Source organism: Dicentrarchus labrax, unplaced genomic scaffold (genome assembly GCF_905237075.1).
Source record: "Dicentrarchus labrax unplaced genomic scaffold, dlabrax2021, whole genome shotgun sequence".
Classification (NCBI taxonomy): domain Eukaryota; kingdom Metazoa; phylum Chordata; class Actinopteri; family Moronidae; genus Dicentrarchus; species Dicentrarchus labrax.
Genome location: NW_026136721.1, coordinates 21787590 through 21808012, shown reverse-complemented (window position 1 = coordinate 21808012; position 20423 = coordinate 21787590). Strand labels below are relative to the sequence as shown.

Genomic DNA, 20423 nt, shown 5'->3' with positions numbered 1-20423 from the left:
TCTGCTAGGCTTGAATGAGATCAAATGATATTAGATGCCTTCAAGTGTACCATGTTGTCATTCAGTAAGTAGAATAAATATGTTTTTTATTTATCGTTCAAGTACTATCAATCTTTTTCTCCTGGTGGTTTGCCAAGACATAAATACTGCTGATGCTCTCTCTCATTCTCTGGTGAGTGAGTGAGATGGTACTGATTGGACACAGTAATTGGACTTAATGAATATGTCAACAGCCTGCTTCTTTCTCTCTCCATTAAACACAACTGGATTAGATTTACTGTGCTTACTCCAACAACTTAAAGACTCCATCAGTAGGCTACTTTCCACACACACGCACCCACACACACACAAACACACATACACACAGAGATTGGCTTAGCTCAGTAGATCAATGGCCTCTTGGTCAATGTCTCCTTCGGGAGGGCCATCTATCTGCTCCTCACTAATGAAACAGTCTGATCACTGTGTGTGTGTGTGTGTGTGTGTGTGTGTGTGTGTGTGTGTGTGTGTGTGTGTGTGTGGGTGTGGGTTTGAATGTGGGTTTGAATGTGTTTGTGCATTCATGGGTGTCAGATTGTCTCTATAGTGTTTGTTTATGGTGTCATGTTGTTTGTTCTTAGGTTAATTACAGACTGTAGCATTTTGTGTAAGCAACGTCTACACCATAAGTGTATTTCTAATGTTCCCTTTGTAAAATCTTAAAGAATAATTACCTTGACAAGTCTCATTATATAATAACATGTCAATAATACTGAAAAAATACATGAATCTTCAACTTCTATTAAAAGATTCTCACATAAATACAAACACCTCCACAATAGTGGTGACACAGATAGTCTGTTGAATTTGGCTGCCACTTTTTAAAAACACTCTAATTCTAACACATTGTTTTCAGTCAGCACCTTTTTTCAGATACATTTCACCAAAGTGTCTTTATACTCAGACCAAATTGTCTTTGAAGGGTGAAAAAGTTGCTGCTGTTCTCTGTTTTATGTCTCTCTGGTGTCGAAAAATGTTTTCTTATCAAAGCCCCATGATAAAAATACCAATTCCAAATGAAGTGTGCACAGACAATGAGAGGGCAACAACCCAAAAATGGTCACGCAATGCGATAAATGAACTCCTATCTTCCCCTGCAATTGTTTTTTAAATTTAAGTTATAGAAGTCTTGTGTGTCCTGGTGGCCTGATGGTTGAGACGTACACGTAACCACAACGTCCCCAGTTCAGTGCAGGCCATGGACCATTATTGCATGCCTTATCCCACTCTTTGACTGGCCATGTTTCTTCTCTGTATCTCTACTGTCACAATTCAATAAAGGCACAATGCCAGATAAATAAATAAATTCTCTCTTCGGCTGCAAAATTGGCCAAAAAATATTCAAAGCCATAAACTTTTCCTTCTTTCCGTAGATAAGTCTCTCTACAGCGACCTTGTGGAACTACATTGCAGAACATGATGGTACTGCAATGTACCATCATGTGCTCCTAATGAGCTACAGTTTTGAGTCTTTAATACAACTTTTTATATGTTCAAGTTTTCTTTGAGTAAAATAACAAAATGGTACCCTCATTCTATTTTGGTGACCTTTTCAGAAACCAAGTAGAGAGAGCTGCAGCTAATTTGTGTCACAAGAACACATTGTTATTCAAGTGAGTTCAACCTTTACAATATGTCTGAAAACATTTAAGGTAACATCAACTTGTTATTTTTTTTAATTTTTTTTAATTAGGAAGCACTTGGATTCATTTGTAATGTGTAAAGGGTCGGGGGATGCATGATCAAAACTAGTTTGCAGGACGTTGTCTGACCACATCAGAAATCAAATGTGTTAATAGTTGAACCACCACACTGGAAGGCGGCATGAAAAGCCTGCCATTATGGACCTCCCCTGTCTAAAGTGATATAATTTAATGGGGACAACTGTACACATTTTCAGACCGTCTCTACTGAAAGACATTCATAGTGCTGCATTCATTTCTGTCAAAAAGTGACAGAAATAGTTGCATATAGAGAGCTCGAAAGAGAAGTTCAAAGCCTGGCTCTTTTCTAACCTCCACACAGCTGGCCAATTGTGGCTTAGAAAGGTAAAATGTGTGACAAAACAGCATTATAATGCTAAGTACTGTAGTGCTGCAGAGGTGTCCTGACCTACAAATCTTGTTCTCTAAATCGTGTTTGGTACAGACCCCAACAAATCTCTCCAGTTTATTTCTGTGAAAATGAAAATTGTATTGCAAAAATGATCATTCCTGCTAATTCTGAATCATATTGCAATCACGATATCTGTCAAAATAATTGCACTTTACCAAATCATAGTCTTCAGACAGAGTGTGTCTGTTGGCTTGTCAGACTTGGAAAGTTACAGAGATGGTCAGACAGTCCCTAGTCCCCCAGATCCAACGTTGGAAAGATGTGGGGGTTTCCAAAGCTAGTGAACCATCCGACAAGCAGTTCTGACGGAGTATACTGGCAGCTTAAAGTTGTTTGCATCGTCTCTTTCCAAGGCCACATGCATTGCAGCCAGGAGAGTGTAGCAGTGTGAAGTACAGTAGGTCAGTGGTTGGCAAGGGAAGACGGAGATGAACAACACCCAAGAAACCAGTATTAGCTCCCCACTTTTCTGCTCTGCTATACTAGGGTCTGGTGAAGTCCGGAGCTGCAGAGGAAAGGGAGAAGGTGAATAAATATTATACAAGTTTCAGAGATTCAGCAAATCCATGAGGGCTATTTCTAGATTTTTTTCTTTCTGTTTATTTAAAGTTTTCTCCTAAACAGCCCCCTCAAACGCCAATTTAAGGACAGCCTCTTTTATGATTTATTTTAATGATGCGACTGTCAAATGGTATTCAGTGCAGCAGAACCTGTCTCACTTTACACTGTAGATCGACTAAAGCACTTTAAAATCTGTCTAGTTCTACCTCACACAATCTCCTGTGAAGTGTCTTGGAAAGTTGCTCTGCAACTGCACCCTATGGTAATCTAATTTCAACCTTTCTTCTCTCTTTCCCTCTTGTTCCTCCCTCTCTCCCCTCTCCCCTTTTTTTGCTCCTTCTCTTTGCAGTTTGACGTGTTGAAGTGCTTCTTAAGGTAAGAGAGTCTCATTTTGTGTTTTTCTTCTCTTGTACTTTCTTCCTCTGATTTTCAACCCATAAAACACAGCATGCCATCAGCACTTGGCACAGTGTGTGTATCACGAAACAATCTGCGTCCTCAAAATTTATTTGGCTCAGGATCTTGCTCACTGAAACACAATAGCATTGTGTTAAGATAACAAAGAGACATACTGGGTAACACTCCCACTGCACTCCCCTGGTAAAGCCATGATCAGAAATGCACAGAACTGAATCAGTGGCCAGTAGGGCACTTTATATAGGCAATTGTAATACATTTACATCATTCCATTAGTTAGTAAATAGTTTAAATCAATAAGATATATCATAATGTGTAATAATTCTACCCAGTACACACAAAGAGTAATAATACCCGGTAAATTCTCTTCCACGGTGTCTTGCAACTGTATCTTCCTGTCACAAGCAGTTAGTCATAACCGGGTCTGTGTGCAAAAAAAAACAACCTACCTTATAGTTTTAAAAAGCAAGGCCACTGTTATTGTTTATTTATGGATTACTGGTTTCAGCTTTAGTATATCTCAAACTTATTACTTTCAGGCTGGGAAGCTCTGTAATAATATCAGCAGACTCACAATACTTTCAAAAGAAAATTAAATGTGCTCCAGTGCCATACAACTGGGCCTGACCTTGTGGTTAGGCACACAGGATGTGTGTGTGATATCTGCAACCCAGTGTACAGTGTGAGCATGGGTAAAGCATGTGGTGTGCAGGCTGTGTTTTTGTTTTTTCTATATCAGTTGAAAATCTTATATCTGCCCATGTCTTTTGATTATAAATGATTTCATGTTAGAGCTCAGTGCTGAATATACGGAGCCCCTAAAGGGACATGAAAAAAAAAAAAAAAGAAACGTTTCTAGTGCGCACTAGATAGTACTAGATAGTATCTAGTGCTCACAAGATAGTATCTAGTGCGCACTAGAAACGTTTCATTTATTATTATATTTTTCCCCATGTCCCTTTAGGGGCTCCGTATGAATATATCTATACCCCCTAATTTGTATAATTTTCTTTAAATATAGCTAAACTGTAATTCAAGATTACTGTTCATGTTCTCTTCATATGATTATAGTTTTACTAAATAAAGAAAAATGTAATATTGTAATACAGACTTTTGTTAATAGAATTTCTAATAAAAGAAATTATGTTACATTACCACATTTTTTATTTGAAAGCCTATACACATCCATTATACATGGAGCCCAAAAACTGATGAAATGTTTCAAAATAAGTTAAATAATTCAACTAAAAGGTCCAGGGTGTGGAATTTAGTGGTATCTAACTGCGTAGTTGCAGATTGCAACTCCCTTGCTTCATCCTCCCTTTCCAAGTGCAAAGGAGAAACTATGGTGGCTGCGAAATGCACAAAAAATGCGAACACCATCTGGAGCCAGTCTTTCATTTGTCCCTTCTGGGCTACTGTTGAAACATAGCTCTGTTTAGATATAAAAAGGCTTATTTTCAGTTAATATATAATATTCCATTTCTGCCAATACATCCTTAATGTTACACACTGGACCTTTAAATACAAAGTTTTTTCTTTAATCTCCAATTGGTAAAAAGGTTTATTTTGGAGGTGAAGGGAAAAAAAGTTTTGTAATCTTTTTTTATGACAAGAATAAACTTTATTTCCTCCTCCATTTTAATTATTTAACTCAGTGTTTTTTCATTGATGCACCTCTTTGAACATTTTTTTAAATTTCTGGTTGAAAAAATTTCTATAAAGAGAAAAAACACTATTAAGAAAAATACTAAATTGCTGCATTTCAAATGTTTAGAATCCATGACTACATTCATGTAAACAAATGCAACTTTCATCATGCAGTACAACTGAGACGGCATTGTAGTTGCATTGAACTGGGTCTTTTTAATAAGTTGTACTTACACTTTAGTGAGAAACATGGGCTTGTGCTTTGTGAGGATTTACTATAGTTGAAAGTGTATGGCAGTTAGCAATTGCATTGAAAATATGGAATATTAAATGTGGTTTATTGAATTTATACTATAATTATTTTAGGAATCATGCATTATTGATATTTTTTAAATTAACAAGTAAAAAAAATGTCATGTACCCCCACCAGTATATTCCAAAGTACACCTAGGTGTACACGTACCCCCATTTGAGAAATACTGATTTAACTGACAATATTTTGTATTAATGATTCAGTTATATTGTTGGGTTGTCTAAAAGCTTTTACTACATGTTGTCAGTTGGTGTCAGATGTTTTCACTTAATGTGCCTGATCAGACTGCTTCTGTGGACTGAGTGGACGTAGGAAAACACACTGTGCTTGATTGAAACTTCCGTCACACTGTTAGCTTTGCTGCAGCTGCAAGGGTGGGATAATTTACATGTTTCTTATTCTTATTAGTACATGTAGTTTTCACGACCTCACATAATCCCCAACATAGCTCTGCCCATCTTCAAACTCAGAGGAGGTCTGATCGGCCAGAATAAGTGAAAACACCTTCTCCACTATTTCTGACTTTGGAGATTCCCAGACCCAAAGACACTAAGAATGAAAGGCTGAAAGCAACTATATACTGCATCTATGTATTACAGATGAGTAGCGGCATGCCTTGAAAATAAATGAGAGTAACCGATGCAGTAGGAGGAGGTATCAAAAAACGTGCCTCAAGTCGAAAAGCTCAGCGTTGGCTTGACTTGGCGTAAAACGCCGGCAGTAGCATTAATGTTCTTCTTTGCTCATAAAGTGGATGTAATAGAAATCCCACTATTATTGTAGATGGATATGATTGGTCAATATTGGTATAGATTTGATTGGTATGATACCATTTCCTCATTGATTACGTCCCTTTACAGATCACTTACAAGAAACATCTGACACCATAAGGTTCTTTTCTAATAAGTTAAGAGCTATTTAAATACAGATATAGAAAACAAACAAGACAGAAGTGCATTGATACAATAAATAAATAAAAGCATAACAACAACAGCAAATGCCGAACAATATACTTATGCAAATAATTTGCTCCCGGGTGTCTGCCTTCCCTGCTTGAAATAAATATTGACCTGCTGTGTTGTTAGATGGAGGCGATTGTTCCTATTGGTGCCAAACAGAATTCTTTGCAGGTACTTTCTAGGTTATATGATGTCAACAACATAGATATATGTAATTATATGCTGCAGTTGCAGCCATTACAATTCCCAGACCAATTGTAATGATTGATTATAATGACTTTGTTGAATCTTACAGGCCAATATGGGAATTGCTAGAAATAACACCCCACTACAAATGAATGTGACTGTGTCTGTTTACTTTAAAACAAATCAATTCAGTGGGGTTGAATACCGCATGTAAAAGGCATAACCACTAACAATTTTGGTCAGTGGTTTTGACCAGTTTGGATTTATGGAGAATGCACAAATGTGTCATGTAATGTCAGAAATGTGCTCATGAAATGAATTTGTTACTGCTGAAGTTCATGCAGATAAATACTGGGAATACTGATGAAAAATTATAATTGAAGTGTCTTCATTTAATTCTGAGGGGTGGTGTAAAACTTTAAGCAGCCAGTTAGACAGTTTCATCAATAGCACGGGTTAAAAACTCCCAATGAGCACTCAGGTCGATCTATTGGCAAGTCGTTTCCCATCAAGCATTTCACTTCTTCAGCGGTGAAGAGAAACTGCACGTGTCTTTGTCTCGCGAGATTTCCAAGTCTCACACAGTCAAGCATTCAGAGCACTAACAGCAATTGAAATTGCACAGGTCTGCGTCAGACTAGCTCATCTCAAACAAGCCAATTACAGGGATGTCTCGTTTTTCTGCATTAGTAATAAAAGATGCTGTAATCAAATAAAATATGCTATGATCACATAAATAAAACATAAAAAGAAGCTGTAATCACATACAATTTCACACATATTTAAATCAACCAAACAAGAATTTTGCTATAGAACAAACAACAACATTTGGCTCAAAGAAGTTGTAAAACTTTTTACAGTGCATTTGAGTATGAAATAGTGCCACATATCAATATTGAGAAAATGCTGTGATGCTGTAATTATTGCTGGATTCTGTCCACCTTCCTCAGAACTGAGGAGGGATGCCAATCCTCCAAAGAAGTTAAGAGATGAAAAGCCCCATAATTGTAGCTACAAGGTTTTTACCAAACACAGATGCCATGTTAGTGTGCCCTTTAGTATTTGTTTGCTTTGGTGCCCAAGGTTGTGCGTCAGATTTTAAAATTTCTGTGTGCGTGCGCATGAGGGCATGTGCCTACATCTTAGAGTCTGTTTGTGTGTATCTGGTTCCCAGTGTTTGGAGTGGGCTCTGTTGGGACTGTGTGTAGAGCCTCATTAGTGGCTAAGGTTTGGCCAGACCGCTGCTACTGGAGACTCACTCAGGGGCACAAAGTCATATGTTACTCTACTGCTGCCCCATCTGCCACATTGGCCCTCACTTGAGAGTCTGAGTTTTGTTTCTTTTTCTGTGCAATTGCATCTTTGTAAGCAGTGGTGGAAGGTAACTAAATGAATGTATTCAAGCACTTGTACCTTGAACAGGCAGATACAGATATTCATATTATTTAAGATACCTTAACTGCCTCCATGAGCTGCGTGTGACAGCCACTGCTAACACCGGGGAGGCGTGCCTGACAGTTTGACAACCTGTCTTGTAGAATAAACGACCTGGTATATAAAGCAGTTACAATTAGCTCCACCTAACCAACTGGAACATTTAACAACTGCAGCAAAAATAATGATAAGGATTACATTCTGCTTTGCATTCTGACTTTTTTGCATTTTGTTGCTACTATTCCGTTCTTTTACTTAAATGACTAAAATAAGTTTTTAACTGGTTACGAAGCTGAAGATTTAATACTGATGCCTCTATGTGACCTACATAAATTAACATGGCCATCAGCGAGAACATTGGATTAACATTATCATTATGTCAGATTTGGTCTGATTTCCCATTGAAATCAATGAAACAAGGGGGTGGAAACAATACCACTTTTTTCCACAGGGGCCCCCAAAATCAACACAAGAAATGAAAGTGCCTTGTAGCTGCTTTAAGTAACATTGGAACGGATGATTTTTACTTATGATGGATTGATTAATTGTATATTGTTGCTATGTTTACTTGAAGTATTCCTCCACTCCATTTTGAACAACAATCATGCTTCTATGTGCATTCATGTGTGTTTATGGTGTGAAAATTTTGCCGCCAGTCAGTCAGTCTAGTTAGGTCAATTACATTGCTCCAGATGATAGGTAAAAATTAGCCGAGCGATGATTCTGGATGTCACCTGACTAAACTGTTTTTGTGGGCTAAATCAATTAATTAATCATTCATGGCTTGTCAGTTACATAGTTAAATATAGATAGACATGGATTAAACAGAATGACCCCTGCATGAACTGGTTCAGTGAACAATGTCACTGTGTGTGTACAACAGCTCTAAACAACTTAAGTTGTGTAACGTGTTCGTGACAAAAACCTGTTTAAAGCCTTAGCTTTAATAACTCCGCTCAGCAGGAGAAAGGTTAATTATCACATCCTGTTACAGACAGATAGGACACCTCCTCCTGTCAAGCACACACACACATACGCTCTGAACCACACAAACACGGAAACCATCAAACAAAACTGTGTGTGCTGGTATCTGTCATATAAAGGTGTAATCTAGCATCTGTTTGTCCTCATTTCCCTCATCACTCGATTGAGGCCTTCATTTGTTTTCCCTCTACTCACTTCCTCCTGCCTCCCTCCTCCTCTCACACCACCCATAATCACAATGTGACAGGACTGATGCCACAAAATTCATTCATGAAGTTGTTCATCATGAAGAAACGGATGAAGTCCCTCTTGGATCACGTTTCTTCACTTTGATACAATGTGTGAATTGGGCAGGTTTACCACATCTCTTGAAAATGGGGTGCAATTCAAAAATGAAATGACAGATGAGTGGACAGAGGTGTTCAGTGGGTGTGAAGCAGTGAACCACAGAAAATGATTGCTGTTGTGTTCTCTGGAAGATGCCAAACAACTGAGAGCAACAAATATTAAGCTGACAACTGAAAAGGGACCACAAAATGGTAGTGGAATTTCTTTTCTTCTAAAAATGGACAACTCCACTCGAGGTCATGAACCCTTTTACAATATTCTCTTCTTCTTAATCTCTCTCCTCGTCCCATCTTCTCCTTTTACTCCCAGTCTTCTTCTCTTTCTTTTTCTTCTCATCCCCCTATTTTTGCACACATTCACCCTCATCCTTCTCTTTCCTCTCTCCATCCTCATTTCATTGCCAGTCTAGACAGCTTCAGCAGGAGGTGTTGAGGCTGGGAGAGGTGGAAAAATAGGGTGAGCAGAAGGGAGGGAGCAAGGGAGGAAAGGAGCCAAGGGGATAAGGAAGACTGAGTGAGAAGAGAGAGGGATTAATAGATCAAGCGTAGAGGCATATGATGAAAGTTTAGAAGAGTATGGAGAGGAAAGGAAAGGAAATTAAAGGAAAGGAGGGGGGCGGGTCAGGTTAAGGTAGGATTGGAGAGGAGAGGACGGAGGGGGAAGATATGGGGAAAGCAGAGATCTGAGTAAATCAGGTAGGAGCTATGCGGAGGGAAGAGGTGCGGAAGAGGCTATTTTAATGCAGGGTAGAAATCAGGTGCAGGAAGTGCCAAAGAAAGAAGGAAGGGGAGGCGACGGGTGGTGTGGTGAGGTAAAGAGAAAAGAGAGTGAGTGTGAGTGTGTGTGTGTGTGTGTGTGGGGTGGGGGGCGCAGCTAAGAGGCTTGGGGGGAGGAGAAGGGGAAAAAGTCCCAAGAAATGGCGGGGGGTAAGTGAGAAAAAGGAGGGAGCACAAGGATAGATGGATGGATGGATGGATGGAGTATGTGTAGGGGAGAGGACAGGAACAGTGTTGTTGTGCTTTTTACGGGAGGACACCGGCTGCAAGGAAGTGAGGCGGGTAATAAGGCCATAGCTCATTCCTGTGGAGCAGCCTCTATCCTATTAGTGACTACCTCTCACTGGATGACTTATATGCACCTCGTTTTTCACCAACACTATGACAGCAGATGCTTGGGAAGAAACAAACACACGTGTGCGCACACACACATAAATGCACGTACATACAGCCGCAGGAGCGATGACAGGAGAAATCTGCTCTTCCTTCCTGATGTGAGGAGAGGATACCATCAGTGCAGAAAAACCAACAGCTTACAACAAAGTGTCAGATTGTATAATTATCTTGGAAACAAATGAAAAAAATGTTTTTCGAGCTATTCTGCTTTTTGAGAGCCTGCTCCATTCCCACTGCTAGCCTTACTGTTTTTTTGTTTTGTTTGACTGTTTTAAATGTGGCCAATATAAGATTCCAACAGGTCACGGTCCTGAACTAACCAGCATGTGCAAGAAAACAATAACAAAGACATCACACACACACACACACACACACACCATGTTGTTGCACAGAAGTAATCATGGAAGCCAGTGAAGTCAGCGTTTATAGTTGATGTGCACTGGGGGCCAGTGAATATGAGAGCCGATAACAAGGACGGAGATGAGGAGAATGAGAGCCAAAATCTTTTATTATGGACTTTTTTCTTCTGTACACAGGTGTGTGTGTGTGTGTGTGTGTGTGTGTGTGTGTGTGGATACAGCACAGATGGGTTAAGATACAACCCCTCAAGTTTTGCTTTGCTTTATCACTCCAAATACTTATGAGGTGTAAAGGCCCGGACACACCAACCCGATTATCGGCCATCGGACGTCGTCGGACAGTCTGGCGAGGTCGGTGACTCGAGTCAGTTCGGTGTGTCCCGTGCCGTCGTCAGTCGGCGTCGGCATTCATTCTGGCCAATTCGACATGTAGAATCGTCCAGTGGCTGTCGGCCTCAATGACCAATCTGATTGGTGGAGTGCTAGCCCTTGACTAGCGAATCACGAGACAACCGGAAGTGACAATGGTAAACATACTACGCCAACGGTACACATGCTTTGTTGCACCAGCTATATCTTAGCAGGGTGCAAGCATGGTACCTTTAAACATGGTACATTTTTATACCTTCTTTTCTGAACTTCTAAAAGAACATTTATGTAACCCTAGTGACAAGAATGTACCTTTATACCCTGATACAGAAATGTTTTATTCAGGGAAGGTTCACTGAGAGGATGGAACATCCTGATCACAATCACACTGTTACACATTCATACCTGGAAGCTGCCCAGTAAAAGCACAGTGGTTGGAGTAACGGGCCTTGCTCAAGGACACCCAAGTGTAGCTTCTTCACTTTCCCCAAACAGATTTATAAAGGAAGCACAAGGAACGATGCCAGGCAGAACTTCGGTTTCATTTGAATTTTCCGGCGGAGCTGTTACATTGGCTTCCAGCTTAAGAGAGAGGAAAACAAAACAGTGGAAATTAAGACAATACCACGAGCCAAGAGCCGCAAAGTTCCTCCACCCAAGTCAAACTCACAATATTGCTGTGTATATATATATATATATAAGCTCTTTTTAAACGTATTTTAGTCTGTGTGAACTAAACTTTGAGCTTGAAGACTCAACACTAGATGCAGCAACTGTCAAATCCGTGTAGCTGTACGATACGATGGTTTGTAAGTATGATATGATGGTTGTGCGCCTCCAAACCGCAAGTATACCCCTAGGAAAAGTGAAGGAAAAACAGAGAGCAGAAGTTGGGATTCAGGTATTTGCCAGATTTACAAAAGGGGACAAATAAGAAAGTCTGGTACATTCTCCCTGGGTGACAAATGAGTATACTTCTGTTACTGTAACTTTAGCTTGTGCCCCTGCTATATTTTTAGTGTGGTTATTACATCCAATAATACAAAATGTATTCTCGTATCATGTCCATTTAATAATTATGTGTGCTGCTTTTATATTGTATTGTTTGTGAGCCTATATGTGATTATTGGGCGTGTGCCTAGAGTATGTGGCAGAGACCTCTGATTTAAGGTCTGAGGTGAGTCCTAGGGCCTGGACATAAAAGTCACATGAATTTATTATGATTCTTCACACTGAGGTTGCAGTGTAAAAAACAACCTGTATCTTATTTAGGACCACATATATGAATGTGGTTCAAATCAGAATTGAGACGATCAGATTCCATTGTGCTGTCCTAACCATTATGAAGAAAACTGATCGGAGTCACATATGAGCAAAAAAAGACAGATTTAGGATACTTGCAGGGATGCCTGCAGTGTGAACCTCACTGCACATATTACAAACAAAAAAGTAATCACATTACTTTGCTTTATACTCAACCGCATAACTGTTTCGTTAAATTACTTTCATTACTCAGCCCAGATCCTTCAAAGGTGCCTTTAAACAATTCCAAAGCCATCAGAGTCTCTGCATTTAACTTGTAAGTGTTTGTAACTTTTGTATGCATTTACTGAGCATCAAGAGCTAGCTAAATGTTAGCCTCCAGCTCAGAGCAAAACCAGGTGATTCTTAAATGTAGGTTTACCACTGGTTATTGTCAGCAAGACAGAACACACAACATGAAACTAGTTGACTCTTGTAAGACCACGTTCAGACTACAGGCAAAAGTGGCCAAAATCTGATTTAGTGTGAACACTAAAATCTTGCCCAGATCGGATTTTTTCAAATCAGATTTAGACCACTTCCATATGTGGTCCTGAATCAGACCCAGGTCTGATTTTTTTCAATGCTGCCGCAGTGTAAACGACAAAGGCGATTTGATGCGACTTTACGTCAATCTACATCGACATTTGTCACAATTATGCGCCGGTGAGTTAATAATAAGTTAATAATAAGTAATTTGCAGCCATAACCCCACAAAAGGCCAAAATAGCCAATTTGGCTCTCTTTCTCTTCATTCTTCTCCTCCTCAGCACCTGCTCATTAATGTTACGGCTGCCATTACACAAACATTTTGAAATAAAAGCGAAAATGCTGACTTTCTCCATAACCTCCCTAACTTTAGTGCAACAGCGTGCTGCGTCTGATGTTATTGTTATTGTTCTTTTGCGCATGCGGGTCAGTTCGAAACCGCAAACAGTTCACACTGGAATCTCATATAAGCCACATTTTAAAAGGTAATGTGAACAGCCAAAAATTGGATCTGAGCAAAAAATCTGAATTGAGCATTAAGACTTGCAGTGTGAACGTGGTCTTTGATGCCATCTGCCCCCAAACAGTTCCAGCCCCTCCACCTTGAAATATTGGGAATAACGAATCGTTACTTTTTACTTTCGTTTCAGTGGTGAACTTTGATTGCCTGAGGGGCAGGGGCAAAAACATTTTTTGAAACAGTTCCTGCATCTTGCTTTGTTCAGTTAAGGGCACCCTACAGAGGGCCACTTCAACCTCTCATATTACTGCCAGTCATGAGTTGACTTAAGTCCAAGATTGCTTATATTCCGAAGCACCTCTGGAAACACTTCAAACATGGAAGCAGATCCCCTGTTCAGCTAACAATCTTGTACACTTATACTGGGTGTCTGAGTGCTGTATAATCAGTCGCCCCAGGGAATTTTGTAATTGCAAGATATTTAACAAAATCCCCTGCTATCTTGCAAGGGTTTGCAATTTGGACCAGTCCCCACACTCTTGCTTCATAAACCCTCCCAAATCCTTTTAATTTGAACTGAAACAGTGCCATTGTGTCATAACAATCAAATAAATTAAGTCTGGTGAGCGTTTTAAAACAATTTCAAACAGCACTTAAAGTGAAATGGGGAAAAGAGAGTTGAACTAATTGTTTTACAGTTTTGCAGAAAAGCCACCAGGAAATAATTTTAGTTAAAAACTCAGAGAGGATTGGTACAAAAAAAATCTAATTGTCTTGATACCACACACATAAATACACACACACACACACACATGCAGTTAAAACATCTTTTCAATCCCGTCTTGTCCTTTAAAGTGAAAGTTCATTTGTGTTATTGTAATTTACCATCTCCATGGTGACATTTTCTCCCGAGAATGAAGACTGACCCCGTCAGACTCCTCACCCGATGGAGTCCATGCAAACCCAAGGACTAATGGTTTGGAGAAAGGGGATATAAGAATCTATTCCAATAATTTTAGCCATTTTAATTAAATTTATGCATATTCTTCCCTGTGAAGAATTTGGGGCAGCTGTATCAGCAAGAGGAGGGAGAAAAAGAGAGAGAGAAAATGGGTCACTTTGGCAGAGGGACTGAGAGGCTTCATTAGGAAACCCGTTGCAGTCGCTCTGTGGCCATTCTAATTCTGCTCCAGCATTCCCATTCTGCACTCGTGGGATTCCAATATCGGCCTAACATTTGTGACCTCGTCAAAAGCAAGAAATAAGCAGGTGTCAGGTCGTGCTGGTCTCACCCACCGCCACCTCAGTGACATTCTGCCACCTTTTCCTATTTATTCTGCCTAAATTAACACTCCGTCTCGGAGAGAAAAATGTCAGGTGTTACTTATCCAGAACTTTGCAGGTTCTTAGTGAGAAAAGCTGCACGCATTGTCTTTGCCAGTGAAATAATTAGGATGATAGCGCTGAGACAATATGATGTTAACTGTGCAAGGGAATTAGATGTACTGTGTAATTTTGCCGTTCAAAGATGATAGCTGAGCAGATGGAACAGGGCAAAACTCTGTCAGAGTATCTCCACTTTAGAAGCATTTCCTGTCTTTTATATCTCATTTGCTATAATTCTCCTTATCTCCTTCTCTCTTCTTCACCCCATAACACTGGTTCATTTTTCTTGTTTCCCCTCTGTGTTGTAGACACTTTCTTTCACTTAATTCGCTCTCTCAGTCATTCATTCTCTTGGCCCCGAGCACAGTAGCGTCTAATATGTCTTTAAAAGTAGGACACCACTGAGTAATTTGTTGCACCTACCAAATGATAATTCAGAATTGTCACCATATATCCATAACTGCAGGGCCACCCCAAGCACACAATAGCATCTGCTGCTCCGGAGAATAGTCATTGTGATTTTCTCGTCATTGTGGTGTTAAATAGAATTATAAAATATAGGATTATTTCACAAAGACGTGACACCGTTTCACAGCGGGGATGTTTGTGCCCTTTGTGTAAGCTGCGTCATTACACTGCCATTACATGGAATTTGCTGTTGTAGATTGCTTACAGCCACTTTCTGATGTAGATTTTCTTCCTACCAGTGGGCATGAACAGAAGAGCTTTCTTAAATTTCAGCCCCTTTCTCTGTACTGTTGTGGAGAAGTACCAGCAGTTTCAAGGGGTTTAGCTTCTTAAGAAGTAGAAGGGAATGGAAAATTACGTGTATAATAATGTACAGTTATCAATGTGATTTACTTAAAGCCCTTAAAAGTCAAGGGGCATTCCAAGAATTTTACACACAAATCAGTTTATTACTAAATACTACTTAGCCTGAAACTGCAATGCAGGGTAAAAACTTTGTCACATCTGAGAAAATAATCGAAGCAATATCATCAGGGTTATCTCTTCTTGGACTGAGCAATTACAGATTTTAAACACCTGGGTAACAAACTGGGGGTGCAGAGTTGGACAAAGGAAGGTTATAGGCATCTGGAGGTTCTAACAAAAAGATGTCATCTAGTTGCATAATTGGCAGGGGTTAACTTGGGCAGGCACAAATAGGCCTAAGCTCTACTGTGTCATCTGGGGACGCTGAACTTCCCACATATTAAACAATGTATATATTCAATCTATATATTTTTACAATTCTCTCTTTCTTAGTAATTCAAACAAAAACTTAACGCAGTTGATATGGTGAACATGTTAGCAAACAGTTGCCCATTAACCCAGGGTTTGAGTCCCGAGTCGAATCAGTGTCTAAATTAAGCAACATTAGGGAGATAAATAAATAAATAATAGCCTGTTAAAATGGGTGAACTTTCCTTGAAAGAGAGAGAGAGAGAGAGCAACTTCATTGTTCATTACACGGTCCAACACACACAACTGCACAACTTGCAACAAGTAGAGTGCAACAACCTGCAAAAAGCCCTTTGATATTGCTATAAAGATTCATTAGCCTGAAAAATATCAACTGAGACCAATTACTCAAGGGGACGCAATTCTGCATGATAGAAATAATGGTTGTTGATAATGGATTCGCGACCCCCACAGATATATGATTTTACTGCTTTCGGGGAGCTCAGACCCCCTCTTATGTGAGCTCAGCTCCCACTGGCTCCCACGTAACTCGAACCCTGTTTTTAACCATCTAGCAGAGAGCTTAGCATTCATTCATTTGGAGTCATGTTCCTAGTCATGTTCGGTGTTGACTCTCCATTTAGCTGTGTTTTGGTCTCCACGCTGTGTTCACCAGCTGCTAACGTTGTGCCATGGGTTTATATAGTCTTTTCCTGAAAACAGCTGCTGTCGGAAACAAAGTTGATGAAGTCAAGAGTGTTTTTTGGCTGAACCAAATCAGTTAAGTTGCAGGTGTTAAAACCAAAACAATGAGCATAGCATACCATACCATGGTACGTAGAGCTGAGGGGAACAGCAGTTTGGTGTTTCTCTGTGGGTTTGTCACAAGCGACACCTTAAACTGTCACAGTTTTTACATTGTTAATATAATGTGTTGTGTAGTGCTGCTTTAAATTCTGTATTGTGAAATGTGCTATATTTTAATTCACAGTTTAAAAGCCTTATACTGTTAAAAGCCTTGTGCCAACAAGAAACTCTTAATTCCAACCTCTTAACCCTAATTTACCCTACAGTACAGTCAAGACGAAGTGAAAGGACGAATATAATATTGAATATTTTTCTGGATAGATGTCTGTTCAAGAATGGCATAAGATTTAAAACCAACTCTTTGGTTCAACTCCCAAGAAATTCTGTTGCATTTGGTATGTTAAATCAAGACATGAAGGCACACTGGAGCATTGTAATCTGACTCGACTTAAAATGCCAGATTTAGCTATACTTATCCTACTTTAGATTTTAAGAGGAGCTAATTTTTTATGTAGTTTAGGATTAAAGTGTGACTTGAATTTCTATCGTGTGTGTGCCTCTTCTCTGTATCCCTGCTATATTTCTGTCTTATGTACAGGTTGTTGGATGAGTACACAGAGACCATAACTGCTGTTCAATAATCCTCATTCCACTTTAGGACTTATTTTGTTTCGAGAGGTTCGAGAGCAGCAGGTCACTTTTGATACACAGGCATTGGTGCATCATGTATCATCTCAAAATGCCTAATCATGCTTGCAGGGGCAGATTAGATGCATATTCCTTTGTGAAAACTCTCAAACGCCAGACACACAAACATACACAAGTTGTAAACAAGTTCAAGTTGTTTACTCAAAACTGTGTCATGCCGCTCTGAGGGTCCCTGTTGCCAACTTGACCTGCAATAACCTCCTTAACATTCTGGGCAAACTTTGATCTGTGTTGCATACACACCTCGAAAGAGTAAACATGTTTACAAAGTTGAATTTGCTGCTGAAATATATTTTCTCTATAAAATTACACTTCTGATAAGCGTATGATCTTGAAACTAGGGTTGGGCCAACGGATGATGCCATTGTTCATTGACTATGGCTGACACTCATGAAAGTATCAAAGTAACCTGCAAACAGCAAGCCATTCAATTTAGCAACCATGGCCCGGGAATCTGGATGAAGCAATTCGTTTGGTTAGCAAGCCAGCTAAGGCTAGCCAACCAAAACCACAGTCCCATAATATTTCACATGCTTTGCAGAAATGTTAGGTTCGTCTTTGGACTTTCCGTTGTGGTGGGTGTCAGTCGTTTGCAGGCCCTCAGGAGCATGCATTAACATTGCGTTCAGAATCCTCTACATAGAAACCAGACTACAGGACTTTAAAGGCAACGAGAAAGGTTTCATTTTGTAAGTTATGTTACAACCCAACAAATTGGCAACAAAAAGCAATTCATACATTCAATAATAATACATAAAATACTTCAAATTTTTACAAATGGCACCTTTAAAGATCCCATGCTACCCTTATACCAGTGGGCTGCGTATGGGCTCAAATGTGCAAAAAAAAAAAAAAAAAAAGAGAGAAAATAATATCTAACATAAATACATATAAAAAGTATAAAAGAAGTAAGTAATTAAATTATATTTTCTTTATAGGAGTAGCCCATGAGACGACTCCTGTGTACACTGCCATGTGTCCCTACCCCAATTAAAACATCTCACACTTCCACTGTAAAAAGAGCAGCTTGAGGATGGTTGTGTCTAGAGATAACATTTGTAGGTAACCATGTCAGTGTTATGCATGGCCGAATTGTGGCACTACATACAAGTAGGGCTTAAGAGATGGCCATCTGATACGGGCTCTGATGCCCACTCTGCATACCCTGCTTACACACTTGCCTTGATGTTGAGTCCAGTTGACAGAAGCCTAAGACGAGTGTTTCACACATGCTGAGTGAAGCCAAACCAAAGTAAACCGAGTTCCACTGAGCTGCCCTGGTTAGGGTTAGACATCAAAAAATTATCTGGGCCATTGCTGTGCGGGTCAGTGCAGAAATAGTTTGGTTCATGGAGTGAAAAGGGTATGTGAAAGCACTTTAGTGACCTAAATAATATGCAGCTTTGCTCGTGAATCATTTCCGCCACCAGCAGAAACCTTTAAGGTGATGTCCAGGTGTAGAAACAAAAGTAGTATTCCCTTCAAATTACCGTACTATCAAAATTTCAACTCTCACTGAATAGTCACTTCAGCCATCAAAGGCTGCTCTGAAGGGTTCCCACGGGAGTCCTTACAGAGATGCAAAGCAACTAAAAGGGTTTGCAGAAAGACTTTCACCATGGGTGCCTCTTTATCAAAGAAAAATCTGGGAGAAAACTACAGTATTGTGGTGTCCACCGAAAACAAGATACACATAACTTGTCCTAGCTCATTGTGCAAGACCTGTAAACTGAAATTGCTTTCGCCAACATGAGCTTTCCAAATGATCTAGTTTCCAAACTCTTCCTCTCCCGCACAAGGCTCGCTGAGGCTTTAATTACTTCTGCTGGGCCAGCACAGGTGAAGCACATTCTCACTAACAAGGTGGTTTCCAACCAGGGAGCACTGAAACACCAACAGGAAAACAACACGATGGAGAGAAAAACTGGTGCCCACAATAGAGGGTAACTGATGCTTATAATAATCCTCCACCCAACTGATTTCACCAGCCATTGTCAGATCGTTACAGAAGAAACATGTTGCAAGAGTATTGGAAAACAGGGAGGAATGTGTCTTTTACTGAAAATAAAGTGTGAACTAGTTTTCACACCAATGGCACATACGTTTGTCACAGTGCACATATATGCAGGATTAAAATCTATCTTGTGTCAGAGACAGATAATCAGAGCACAGATCCTTCAAATGGTTTATGATTACATCATGTGAGATGTAACCATTATGACCTGAAAACACAAGTGTTTAGAGGTCACAAAACGCAACAATAATGACATATGTCCTAGTTTTCATTTGCAGTTACACCACTCTCGATCTTTACATCATCGAATCCTGCAGTTAATGTATGCTGCCATCATCGTCTCTGCCCTTATTTAGTAAGTCGGTCAGCAGCACAAACACAGCAGTGGTGTAACAGCACAGACTGGTGGTGACTATTTGTTATGGCACCTTGCTCCAGTTGCCAAGACAGAATCACTCTAACCATCTTAATATTGTCAACAGTATATGTGCTGTAGTCTCATGTTATTCTTGCTGTAAAATATCACGCCTGCCATGCCGGAAATTTGTCTCAGCCTGTTGCAAAGTGTGTGTCTCTAAATGAGGACAATAATCAGAATAACGTTAAATCTGCTCAGATTGGATATTTACAATAAAAAAGTTCAAAATGGCTCTACTGCAGTGGCTGATTCATGGTGCTAGTGCAGGAGGTTATTTGTCTAAGGCCTCAAAGTTCAATAGAGGATGGATTTCATAACAAAAATAACTGTGCAACTGCCCATGATCCTTTGAGACCCATCCTGATTTCACTCCACCAGCAAAGTGATTTCTATTTTGCTACGAGTTGGTGTGCTCTGCTGCACTCCATAGATGGTAGAAGGATTCTGGATAGGGTCACTGCAGTCGCAAAATATGGAAGAGTAACATCTTGATGTGTGTGTGTGTGTGTGTGTGTGTGTGTGTGTGTGTGTGTGTGTTTGTGTGAGCGGGTGTATGGTCTCTCTTCGCTTACATTTCACATGCCTCTATGCCAGTATTCGCACATGTGTCCTAATACAACCCCTTTGATCTGTCAGAGTGTGTACTTATCATACTGTGGTGCTGTATGCTTTTCCCACTCTGTCTTTTTAGCCCCTCATCCCCTCGCAGCCTGTATAGCTTGTAAGTAGCTGGCATGGGAGCCTTAAAAGC

General features: G+C 39.9%; 1 protein-coding gene across 33 annotated transcripts in view; it reads left to right on the top strand.

Moving 5' to 3' along the window:
* ptprdb (protein tyrosine phosphatase receptor type Db) overlaps positions 1–20423 on the top strand; it is a 145344-nt gene that overhangs the window by 22686 nt on the left and 102235 nt on the right. For all 33 annotated transcript variants that reach the window (XM_051385252.1, XM_051385256.1, XM_051385239.1 and 30 more), the window contains exon 3: positions 3065–3090. The gene's annotated coding sequence lies outside the window, so the exon portion shown is untranslated. The remainder of the gene's footprint in view (positions 1–3064; positions 3091–20423) is intronic.